A 12,959-nucleotide genomic window follows, 5' to 3' on the forward strand; every position below is an offset into this window, starting at 1 on the left:
TATATGTCACTTAGAGACGTGTGAGGGAACATTCTCACCTCATCTCTTTTGCAGTGTATCATGTGGAAGCAACTAATAACTCGTAAGAATGAGTGAAATTTTGAAATGCCATTACCTGTGTGATTTGGCTCTGTCGGTAGCGCACCCGCCTTCCAGTACAAAGACTCGGGTTCGATTCCCCGGAGTCTATAGCTGAGCAATGTTTCGTGTAAAATCACACCGTCCCCTCTAGTAAGGGACAAAAAAACTTTGTCCATCGGATAGGACATTAAACGAAGGTCCCGTGTATGAGTTAGTCACAACTCACGCACGTAAAAGTTCCTACTTCATTCATTCATTCATTCATTCAATCAAGAGCAGGGTGTTAAGCCGGTGAAATGGTCCAACACCCTGGAAACCCACACAAGAAAAATGGACGAAAGATGCCGACCTCTCGTGGTTCTCCCGAGGAGACTAGCAATAGTGAGCAAACTGTATAGTACATTGTGCCATACGAAGAACGTATGTGTTTAGTCCAATTCAAGTGTTTATGAAACTTCTGCTAATCTTTGTGGCCGATTCTTAAATATTTATTGAGCCAAAATTGGTGTAGGAGTTCAATTTGCGTACACTTTTTAGTTTGGATATTTATGTTATATAGAGGCATGCACAATTGGTTTTGATATTCGTGTTATATAGGCATGCATAATTTATGTCAAAACTTCAGAATTGTACTTAAACCAGATTGTTCCACATTGAGTGTCACGCATGCCAAGAAAAGAAATGAGTATATAAACATAATACATACAACGGCTATATTCCCACATTTCAACTTCCATATCTCATTGTGTTGTGCACTATATACGTCGTCTTTTTGGTGTCTATAGAATTTGTAGATTATAATGGATTAGTTCCATATTTGCACTTGAAATGACATTGAAGTAACTGCGAGCACTTTCAGTTGTAAGTCTATGCACATCTCCAAAGATGCACTGGATCTCTAATAGAACTTGTTATTCTTCTTGTCGAAAGAAATTGATGCAGTAAGAGATGAAAAACGTGTTATATTGTATTATTATTGTCTTTCATTGGGGAATTGGTCACCATAGGGATTGATCCCCACGGTGAACTAACTCGTGTACGGATGTGGGTTTCTTTCAAGTATTACTGTGAAGTGTATGACAATGATGCAAAAGATTTCATGTGATTAAAACCCTGAAACACCATGATGCAATAACAGTCTCCCGTTCCTTACCTCGTGCTGTTCTTGACTCTTAATCATTTCAATCTGCCATGAAATTATGCAGGTTTCTCATCTTAACTCTACCTATCTGTATGGGCAATTCAAGCGCGCAGCTATCATTCCATAAACTTTAAAGCGGTTTTGCAGAAACGTCACTCGACAGTACCATAAATACGATATTTTAATCAAAGTAATGAATGCAAAACTGTCATCGGGATATGAATCAGCAATATATATATATATATATATATATATATATATATATATATATATATGTCTATATTTATATATATATATATTTATATATATGTCTATATATATATATATATATTTATATATGTCTATATATATATATATATATATATATATATATATATATATATATATATAGAGTGAAAACTTTTAGCAAAGAAAATGGGTTTTCATCGGGATTCGAACCCGAGACCTCCGGATTACTAGACCAGTGCTCTACCGACTAAGCTATTGAAAGCCCGTGTTCGGGTTTTCTTTGCTCAAAGTTTTCACTATTTGTTATTTGTTTCTGGTCAGTTTTCCCTCTCTTTGTTTCAATAATATATTACAAGAAATAAAAAAGCTTCCGTGATCCCTCGCATTTATTCCAAAGTTGATTTACATTATTTGGGTTTATGTCAGATTAATGTGTGTGTGTGTGTGTGTGTGTGTGTGTGTGTGTGTGTGTGTGGCTCATATACACACACTATAGCTTCTGACCACACGAGCAAAGAGAATTAAGGGTGTGGGACGAACTCCGAATTATAGGGCTTTCAATAGCTCAGTTGGTAGAGAACCGGTCTAGTAATCCGGAGGTTTCGGGTTCGAATCCCGATGAAAACCCATTTTCTTTGCTCAAAGTTTTCACTATTTATAATTTGTTTCTGGTCAGTTTTCCCTCTCTTTGTTTCAATATATATGTATATGTATATATGTATATATATATATATATATATATATATATATATATACATACACACACACACACACACACACACACACACACACACATATATATATATATATATATATATATATATATATATATATATATATCCTATACAATTGCTACAGCGCGACATGAATTCCTGCCTGAGTATCAAAGGCATATATTTTTCTAAATATCGTTTACGTAGTGTGACATCATATCAACCTGTCCAACGTTGGTGTCCCATAGATTTGACAAGACCCACTGACTGATACATCCTAGACTCAAATCTTATAACGGATTAGTCCCTTAACCTCAAACTGCGATGACGTGTTCTGATTTCATGCATTCAGTGGATCTAATGTTTGGAATAAAATCCCTGTAAGAATACAAGGACATGATTAAAGTCTTAATTATGGAAACTTTACAAAGTGCATAGTTTTGGGCAATTATCAACTGAACTAATTCTCTTTTTTACCCCTTAAGTCACATATATTAGTTATACACGTCTATCCTTATTTTGTAAACATCCTGTACGTATATAACATTTGTATGTAATTATGTAAGATTGTATGTATGATGTTACTCGTACTGATAAACAGATGAAAAAATGATATGTAAATTACCTTTATTCGGCCTGCAGGCTGCCAAGGTAATTGTTTGTTAAGCTCAAGTTCATAAATTCTTTAGATTAATAATGATTAAATTAATAGATAAATAGATAAATCGTCGCTTTGAACGCGTTACATTTACAAGAACCTAAGTCCAAAGTTAACAGCGCATTAACGTTGTTGTCACGTTGGGATGAGAGGAAAAATTTGCAGGAGGAAGTTCCTTCTATTATTTCTTTTAACTGCAAACAAACACAGCACCACACAAAACATTGCCCCAGCCCAGGTATGCAAACAGACATGCAAGTGCACTACTAAACGCAGGGCACTTCACACAAACAGACTGCATTCATCTCTTACTACTATAAGCGGGGACGGCCAAACATTTTATGATACTATTCTTCTTCTTGTGGTTTTTTTTTTTTTTTTTGGGGGGGGGGGAGTGCATAGGGAAAAAAGAGCACTTAAAGTTACACAAACTTTATACATACATTACAAATTATATATTAATATAAATTATTTTATACATCATATATATTTTACAAAGATCAACGTGACCTCCTCAGTCCTTCACTTCTTGCAATGTGTTAAATATAGAAACACGTATCATATTTGTGATCCCCCGCCGATACTATAATACAATGTATATCCGAAATTTTACTAAATTTGCTATATAATCATGTGCAGTTTTGATGAATTTGTATGCAAATGATTATACACTATACAATATGCCTGTGAAAATAAACATGATTGTGTGTATTACATTAAAGAGAGATCATATTTATATATCATTATGGCTATCACATGTAGATGTATAGCAGAAAGCTATGAAGAGCAAATTTCCCGTACTTGTATACCGATTACTTTCGCGTTGGTGGCTATTAAAGTACAACGATGATGCTACCTCCGAGTTACAAATTATATACAAACGACGCTTCTTGCGCCTATATCAAAATACAGTGTATACAATATTGTGACCAGAGAGATAGAAGAGAAAAACCTCCCTGGTGTGACAATGCATCCTTCGTGCTAAACGTTCCATTTGGGGTGGGGGGGGGGGGGGTGGGGGTGAGAGGAGTGTGAATAGAAGCAAGGATTGTCTGCTAAGCTTCTTTATTCCCACTTTAGGGATTCCACTTCCTCTTTCCCCTCTATCTCTGCCTGTCTCCCTCGCTTTGCCCTTGCTTTGTTCACCAGTTGTCAGATTAAGCAAAGATGTTAGTCGAACAACATCACCATAAGCTCTTTCATTCTTAAAGACATTGATCAAGTTTTCTCACAATAAATATGATAATCCCCATCCAAAGGTAATTAACGTATGCATACCAGACGAATTAATCTTATGTCATCGCCTTATAACTCTCCTGTTGCTTGTGAATAAACGTTCTTGGGATGTACAGACAAACTCACTTCTCTTCAATGATATAACAACAATAAACCTTCCCCCATGCCAAATCACTATTGCTTACTTATCATAATTCCAAATGAATTTCAATTATCAATTAAGTAGGCAAATTTTGTCTTTCTTGTTATTTCATTGTTAGAGAGGAAGTGTAATTAAGATTACTGTGAATTAGGATGAAAAATTCGAGAAGCAATGAAGTATATTATATCTCTTCTAATATGCATGTGCAATATACTTGCGGATATTACTTTTAATTAAAAAAAAAAATCATGTGAAACACTTTCATACTATTGTCAGATTATGGTGACATTTTTACTTTTGGGGGTTTTGTGATAATTTCTTTATCAATACCATACTTTAAGTTCAACGTCAAAGGCCATCATAAAATGATATGTTCCGTATGGTAATAGCCCCACAGAATACAATGAAATTTGGTGGCTTGAAAATGAAAAAAAAAATCAAAAACAAAAACATAAGAGATGTAAACATTTCATAAACATTAAGATATACAACATACCTGATACTATAGTAATCATGATAACATTCTTCGAATGTCAATTAAAGTACTGTATCTTGTAGTAAGACGAAAACATTGCAATTATTATAAATGATGAAGACTATAAACCTATGTGAAAATCGGCAGGTATGATAAAATGCTTTAAATGGCACGCATACTGCAATGTGACTATCAAAATGTCACTAAAACTGACATGATTATTCAATATTGAATTGGGGAATGCACAAGATTCTTCCATGACACCACATATTCATGAAATAATCATATTTAATGACAGCATTAAATACTCTTCACGACGGATTCAGCTAAGCCCTTGAGAATAAGGTCAATATTATAATAAAATGCCTTCTGAAGCATGGCCCCGCTTAACCCTATTCTAACTGGGCTATTTGAGACCAAGTTTTTACTGGGGGGGGGGGGGTCAATTTGACCCCCCCCCCCCTTCAGATCTCGGCCGCCGATCGCGCGATCGCCGCAAAATTTTGCCTGAACATAGAACCGGATGTCAAGTACAAGATTATATGGTCATACAATAGAAAAATTTGATTTTACATATAGCGGCAAGCGATTTTTTTTTCCGTAACCCTAACGCGTCGAAATTGCCAATAGTGTCACTTGAGCAAAGACTATCAGTGTACAAGTTGGTTTTTGTACGCATGTGCGTGGACTTCGGCGTTGGGTTCGTACTGTTACACAGTATACAGAGTACCATTGGCATGGTCGTCTGCTAACCACAGAATCAGATTACAATGTGAGAATGGGACGCCGTCCTTCAAGCAGAAACATAACAACGGGTTTGTGTGTATGGGTATGTGTATGCGCGTGTGTGAGTGTTTGTGTGTGTTTCCACTTCACATGTCATCGCCATCGCGCTCGGCTTTCCCTTAGGTGGTATTTCTGTAGTTTTGTTCGCCGCCTGCTGACACTTTTCCTGCTAGTGTCTCGCGAGACTTGCGTTACTAGGATCAGGGACACCTCCCTGCTAGGATCCATGCAAACTCGACGTCGTCATCAATATCTTGCAAAAAGTAAATTGGAAATCTAATTGAAGCTTGGAATAAATCATAATCAAAGTATTATATATACGTATCATAGCGACACGTAGCGGTATATAGGTTAGTGAAGCAACCTTCTTTGTCAAATTTGTAATCTGCTATTTACATGTAGATTAACGTCTATGTATCTTTTCATTTTATTTGTATTCCCATATACACTATAATCTTGTATATCTTTTGTGTCATGTGTAATCTTTGAGTATTGTATTCACTGGTTTGTTATATTGTTATTTATACTCTCTGTTTGCTACTCTCATACCCTGAGAGGAGGTTGAAAGAGTCAATAGAATTCACAAAATTCACAAATATTTAGGTCGGCAGCGATTGCTATTGTTAACATTGATCATGTTTATTAAGCCCCACAAAATCAGATTCGAAGAGGGCATTTGGTCTTGGGTAACATGGATGAACTCCTGACTTAATTTGGGTTTATCCTCCAACTTCACAATGCTTCAGAAAGGCGTAGTATAGGCTCCTTTTTAGTTCAGGTTCATTATATATCAACGTATATGATTACATTCTCATGCAATAACATCCATGATGAAGATGGGGGAGGGAAGAGAAACTGCGGGGGGGGGGGGCAGCTAGTAATCATCGATTTTGATCGATGAAATCTCTCTATAAATATTTTAATTTAATCAGCTTTAAAAAGGCATTTTGGATCGGCATTTAAAAATCAAAAGATGTGCTATTTCCATCAAAATCAATTCATTTTCCTAGTCCATACATGTGCAAATTGCTCTAGTATCACGATTTGAATTGCTCTATCAATAATTTTTTGATGTTCACTTTATCATTGCCAACCCTAAAGTCCTTCTCATCACTTACCATCGTCACCCCTACCATCACGACCATCATTGAAGGAAACCAAAACCCAAAAAGAAATGTGGATTGAGTGAAAGCAGCAACATTAGTAGAACACATCGGGCAATCGATGCAAAAGTTATGAATTTTTTAAGTTTGGATGTTGGAACCACTGGATGCATGACATCATGTGTGGGCAACAACATAAAGAAAACCAAAGAAAACAAATATGTTTTCACTTTTCTTGAGTACTGGAAGAGCATTTGATTAACCACTTTCAGAAAGTAAAGGGGGGATGATTACTACCCTTGACATGAATTATGTCAGTATCAATTAAGTTGATGGAATGTATAATTTTATCGATTTTTTTTTGGGTGGAATTCTCTTCATATTTTCTTTACATTGTTGCCCATCATGGTCTCTAGTAGTCTCTTTATTCAGTGATTACAACACAAAAAAATATATAAACGAAAAACTTTGCATCGATTGTCCGATTTTCCTCAACTTTCGCTGATGTATAATGCTAATGTTGCTGCGTTCACTCAATCCATATTGGTCTTTGGGTTTTGGTTTCCTTTAATATCAACCAATCACCACTACCATCATTGCTGTTATTAGATTACCATGCACGACCATAAACATCACTACTATCATTTCTTTTCACAACTGGATATCATCTTATCACCACGATTATCACTCGTATTACCATCGTATACAATATCACCACAAGCAATATATCTTCCACCACTATCAATACGTTTTTCCATGTCATCAATCCATCAACAACAACTTCACGAAATCTCTTTCAAAGTTTTCAGCATCATCATTATTATCATCGGTCTAAATAAGCATTGCGACTGGCAATATATTCATACTCGATCCCTCCCTTCAATGCGCACATGGCCTAGCACCCGTAATTGAAATGATGAAGAGAAACGATAGAATATTAAAACATGATTTGTTGGATTGTCTGTTTGCGCTCCAAAACTCGAGAGTTCTTGTTATACTCGCAACTTTTTATAAACTTCATGATCGATATATTATAGAAACAAACACCAGGCTTTAACTGGTATCAGATTCCCAGGTGGGTTCATGACTTTAAGTGTGTATAAACCATTTGTTGTCGACTGACACCCAAAAAGGGAAGCCATGCGTGATTTGTTGTCTCGAAGTCGTGCAGTATCGTACACTTTAGAGCTGTGATAGAAGTTTACCAGAATATGAAGTTTATCAATATCAGCATAGCCATATTATGTTTACTATGTGTGAGAGAGAGAAAAAAAATCAAACCCACAGCTCCGATTCTCAAGTAAAACACATTTGTAGAAGAGATTTGAAACGATCGCTTTATAATGTGTTATTTGGCACAAAATAATTTCACTTATTTTTTTATAATATTAATCGATAACCAAATTAAAATCAATTTGCCCGATATTCAGCCAAATTTAAGCTCTTTTCATTAAGTTGGAGCAACGAGCATTAGTTCAGAGTCACAGAGGCTACTTTCGAGTTTTTATGAAATACATCCATAGGAAACTGATAGTTATAAGTTTGAACGATGATAGCACCCAAAATATCATGGTTACAGTTCGTTATTCAGAAGTTCGTTATTCAGAAGGTTCTTTATTCCGAAGGTTCGTTATTCCAAAGATTCGTTATTCCGAAGGTTCGTTATTCCGAACTTTCGTTTTCAAAAGGTTCGTTATTCCGAAGGTTCGTTATGGACCCTATTTCATTGTCGGATCAATGAACCTTCGGAATAACAAACCCTATTTTATTTTCGGATTGGCGAACCTTCGGAATAACGAACCCTTTTTCATTTTCGAATAAACGAGCCTTCAGAAAGCAATCCCTATTTTTTTCGGATAAATGAACCTTCGGAATAACTAACCTGCGAAATAAAGCCACAAATGTTCGGATTAACATACCATTTTTGATTTTCGGATTAACGAACCTTCGGAATAACGAATATCCGAAACACACAAATTCCCTATACTTAGAGGTTTGTTAACCCTAAATTCAAGAAAGGTTCGTTAATCCGAACATTTGCGACGTTATTCCGAAGGTTCGTTATTCCGAAAATAAAATAGGGGTTCTATTCCAAAGGCTCGTTTATTCGAAAATGAAATAGGGTTCGTTATTCCGAAGGTTCGTTAATCCAAAAGTCAAACAGGGTTCTGGAATGGGTCATAAGACTTTTTTTGTTCAAAAGTTATCTGGATGTCTATAACGTACAAACGTTTTTCTGTCGGTCCTTAAAGAATTAGAAAGGTTTCTTGTTATTTTAACGTTTAAAAAAACGTTTTTATAACGTCCAATTGAAACGTTTTGAATACGTCGAAAATCTTCCAGAAAAATGATGTTCTGAAAACGTTTTGACAAAACGTCCAAATAATGAACTTTTAGAAACGTCCAAATGTCAGCTAGGACCCAGATTTGTATCATGGTTGTACTTTGAGGTACTCACATGCGCTATATTAGACCTTAACCGCCCACGATCTAAAAATGACGTCAAAATCACGTCTATTTTCCTTCTTTACATAGTTTTCGTAAAAAAGGCGTCTTTCAGACGTCTTCCTTTTTTCTTTTCCAATATACATCAAAAAGGCATGAATTAACGTGTAGATGACGTGCTCGTGACGTTATTCTGACGTAAATCTTGTCTTTAGAATTGTGATTTACACGTCATTTAGACGAATCTAGTGACCACCAATGACATCTTTGGGACAACTTCCATTTGAGCAAAAATACGACATATATTGACGTCAGTTTGAAAAATACGACATATTCACGTCAGTTTAAACGTTTATGATGTCAAGTATCTGTGTTTATTTTCGTCTATGCGACTTTGAATTAGTAATCTACACGTCTTTACCACGTCTTCGTTGTTTGTTTGTTTGTTTTCATTTCCGTCTTCATATAAAAATACACACATTACAAGTTGCATATACATTGCATATACGTACAGAAGAAACGGGGAATTGCCTGTTCAGTCATATTTATCAAAATATGTCTGTTCTTCCACAGGTTCCCTTCGTGTAACCAACCAGGCGTCAGAAAGACGTCACAAATATGACGTCTTTTAGATATGGGTTCAAACAACAATACGACTTATTGGCGTCAGTTTGAGACGTCTTAATAGCGTCTGTTTTCTTTGCTTATTTACCGCAAACAAACGACATTTATTACGCCTTTCTAAAGTCTAGATAATGACGTCTCTCTATGTCTTCCATTTGAGCTAAAAATATCTTATTTTTGACAGTTGACTGACGTGAAATTGTCGTCGTTCTGACGACAGTATATATGTCGCAAACTGATATAACTCTATAAAATTATAATTCCTAGGCCTTATCATATGAATTCACAAAGACGTCACAAAACTGACGTAAATTTAAAGCCACGTCATTAATATGACGTGGTAAATAGGTTGCAAAGCAAAGTAAATTTTATTTCACTAATACGTCGCAAATATGAAGTGAATAATGCGTCTCAAAACTGACTTGAATTTTACGTCTTTACCCAGCTAACACAAAGATGTTTTCTAAACGTTCTTGAAACATTGCAAGTTCGTTATTTGAACGTTTTGTCAAAACTTTTTTCAGAACGTCTTCTTGTGGAAGGTTTTCGACATATTTAAACGTTTCAATTGGACGTTATAAAACGTTGTTTTAAACGGTAAGATAACACTAAATGACTTTCCAAAGTTTTAAGGACCGACAGAAAAACGTTTGGACGTTATAGACATCCAGATAACTTTTGAAAACCCTCTAGAACGTTTAAAAACATTTTAAGAACGTTCAAAAAAAGTCTTATGACCCGTTCCAGAACCTTGTTTGATTTTGGGAATAACGAATCTCGGAATAACAAACCCTATTTCATTTTCGAATAAACGACCTTTTGGAATAGCGAACCCTATTTTATTTTCGGACTGACGAACCTTCGGAACAACGTCACAAATGTTCGGATTAACGAACCTTTCTTGAATTTTGGGTTAATAAACCTCTAAATATATAGGGAATTTGTGTGTTTCGGATATTCGTTATTCCGAAGATTCGTTAATCCGAAAATCAAAAAGGGTATATCATTCCGAACATTTGTGGCGATATTCCGCAGGTTAGTTATTCCGAAGGTTCGTTTATCCGAAAAAATAGGGTTCGCTTTCTGAAGGCTCGTTTATTCGAAAATGAAATAGGGTTCGTTATTCCGAAGGTTCGCTAATCCGAAAATAAAATAGGGTTCGTTATTCCGAAGGTTCATTGATCCGACAATGAACTAGGGTCCGTTACGAACCTTCGAAATAACGAGCTTTGTTTCAGTTTCGGATTAACGAACCTTCGGAAAACGAAACTTCGGAATAACGAACCTTCGGAATAAAGAACCTTCGGAATAACGAATCTTTGGAATAACGAACCTTGGGAATAAAGAACCTTCTGAATAACGAACCTTCTCAATAACGAACTGTAACCTTTCTTTGGTTATCTTTGATCTTCGATCAAAATCTTTGATTTTGTTTCATATATTTGTTTGTAGTTTCATGAAACCATTATTTGCTTTTTATGTATTTCTGAGGGTCCCATATCGTACAAGCTTGGCTTTTTAGTGGGACCCTCCATTTCCATTACCATTCGTGTAATATGCATATGTATATACCTTATAAATGCAATTATATATCGTTACTCATCATCACATGTATCTTGTTGATGTACGTTTATCGAAATTACTACAAATTTGTTTTGTTTATGCATTGAATATAATTTCTTCTGTTTATTTAATGGAAATGAAAATAAAGTTGAACTTGAACTTGAACTTGAACTTGAACCATGATATATATATATATATATTTTTGTGTGTGTGCTATCATCGTTCAAACTTATAGTTATCAGTTTCCTATGAATGTATTTCATAAAAACTAGAAAGTAGCCTCTGTGACTCTGAACTAATGCTCGTTGCTCCAACTTAATGAAAAGATCTTAAATTTGGCTAATATCGGGCAAATTGATTTTCATTTGGCTATCGATTAATATTGTTAAAAATAAGTAAAATTATTTTGTGCCAAATAACACATTATAAAACGATCGTTTCAAATTTCTTCTACAAATGTGTTTTACTTGAGAATCGGAGCTGTGGGTTTGATTTTTTTTTCTCTCTCTCACACATAGTAAACATAATATGGCTATGCTGATATTGATAAACTTCATATACTGGTAAACTTCTATCACAGCTCTATGTGTACGATACTGCACGACTTCGAGACAACAAATCACGCATGGCTTCCCTTTTTGGGTGTCAGTCGACAACAAATGGTTTATACACATCTAAAGTCATGAACCCACCTGGGAATCTGATACCAGTTAAAGCCTGGTGTTTGTTTCTATAATATATCGATCATGAAGTTTATAAAAAGTTGCGAGTTTAACAAGAACTCTCGAGTTTTGGAGCGCGCTCGGTAACCAGCTATTTTGTACGTGTGAATAGAGCTAGTGTTCTTACAAACAAACAAACCAACAAATCAGTGTTTTAATATTTAATCGTTTCTCTTCATCATTTCAATTACGGGTGCTAGGCCATGTGGGCAATGGAGGGAGGGATCGAGTATAAATATATTGCCAGTCGCAATGCTTATTTAGACTTATGATATGATGATGATGCTGAAAACTTTGAAAGAGATTTCGTGAAGTTGTTGTTGATGGATTGATGACATGGAAAAAAGTATTGATTGTGGTGGAAGATATTGCTTGTGGTGATATGTATACGATGGTACGAGTGATAATCGTGGTGATGATGATAAGATGATATCCAGTTGTGAAATGATAGTAATGATGTCTATGGTCGTGCATGGTAATCTAATAAAAGCAATGATGGTAGTGATGATTGGTTGATATTAAAGGAAACCAAAACCCAAAGACCAATATGGATTGAGTGAACGCAGCAACGTTAGCATTATACATCAGTGAAAGTTTGAGGAAAAATCGGACAATCGATGCAAAGTTTTTCGTTTTTATATTTTTTGTGTTGTAAGAGACCATGATGGGCGACAATGTAAAGAAAATATGAAGAGAATTCCACCAAAAAAAAATCAATAAAATTATACATTCCATCAACTTGATTGATACTGACTTATGTTAAGGGTATCATTCCCCCTACTTTCTGCAAGTGGTTAATCAAATGCTCTTCCATTACTCAAGAAAAGTGAAAACATGTTTGTTTTCTTTATATTTTCTTTATGTTGTTGCCCACACATGATGTCATGCATCCAGTGGTTCCAACATTCAAACTTTAAAAAATTCATAACTTTTGCATCGATTGCCCGATTTTCCTTAAACTTTCACTGCATGTGTTCTACTAATGTTGCTGCTTTCACTCAATCCACATTTCTTTTTGGGTTTTGGTTTCCTTCAATGATGG

The sequence above is a fragment of the Diadema antillarum genome, unplaced genomic scaffold, assembly GCF_040938485.1.
Source record: "Diadema antillarum isolate AM-2024a unplaced genomic scaffold, OU_Dant_1.0 seq00000150_RagTag, whole genome shotgun sequence".
In the NCBI taxonomy this organism is placed as follows: Eukaryota; Metazoa; Echinodermata; class Echinoidea; order Diadematoida; family Diadematidae; genus Diadema; species Diadema antillarum.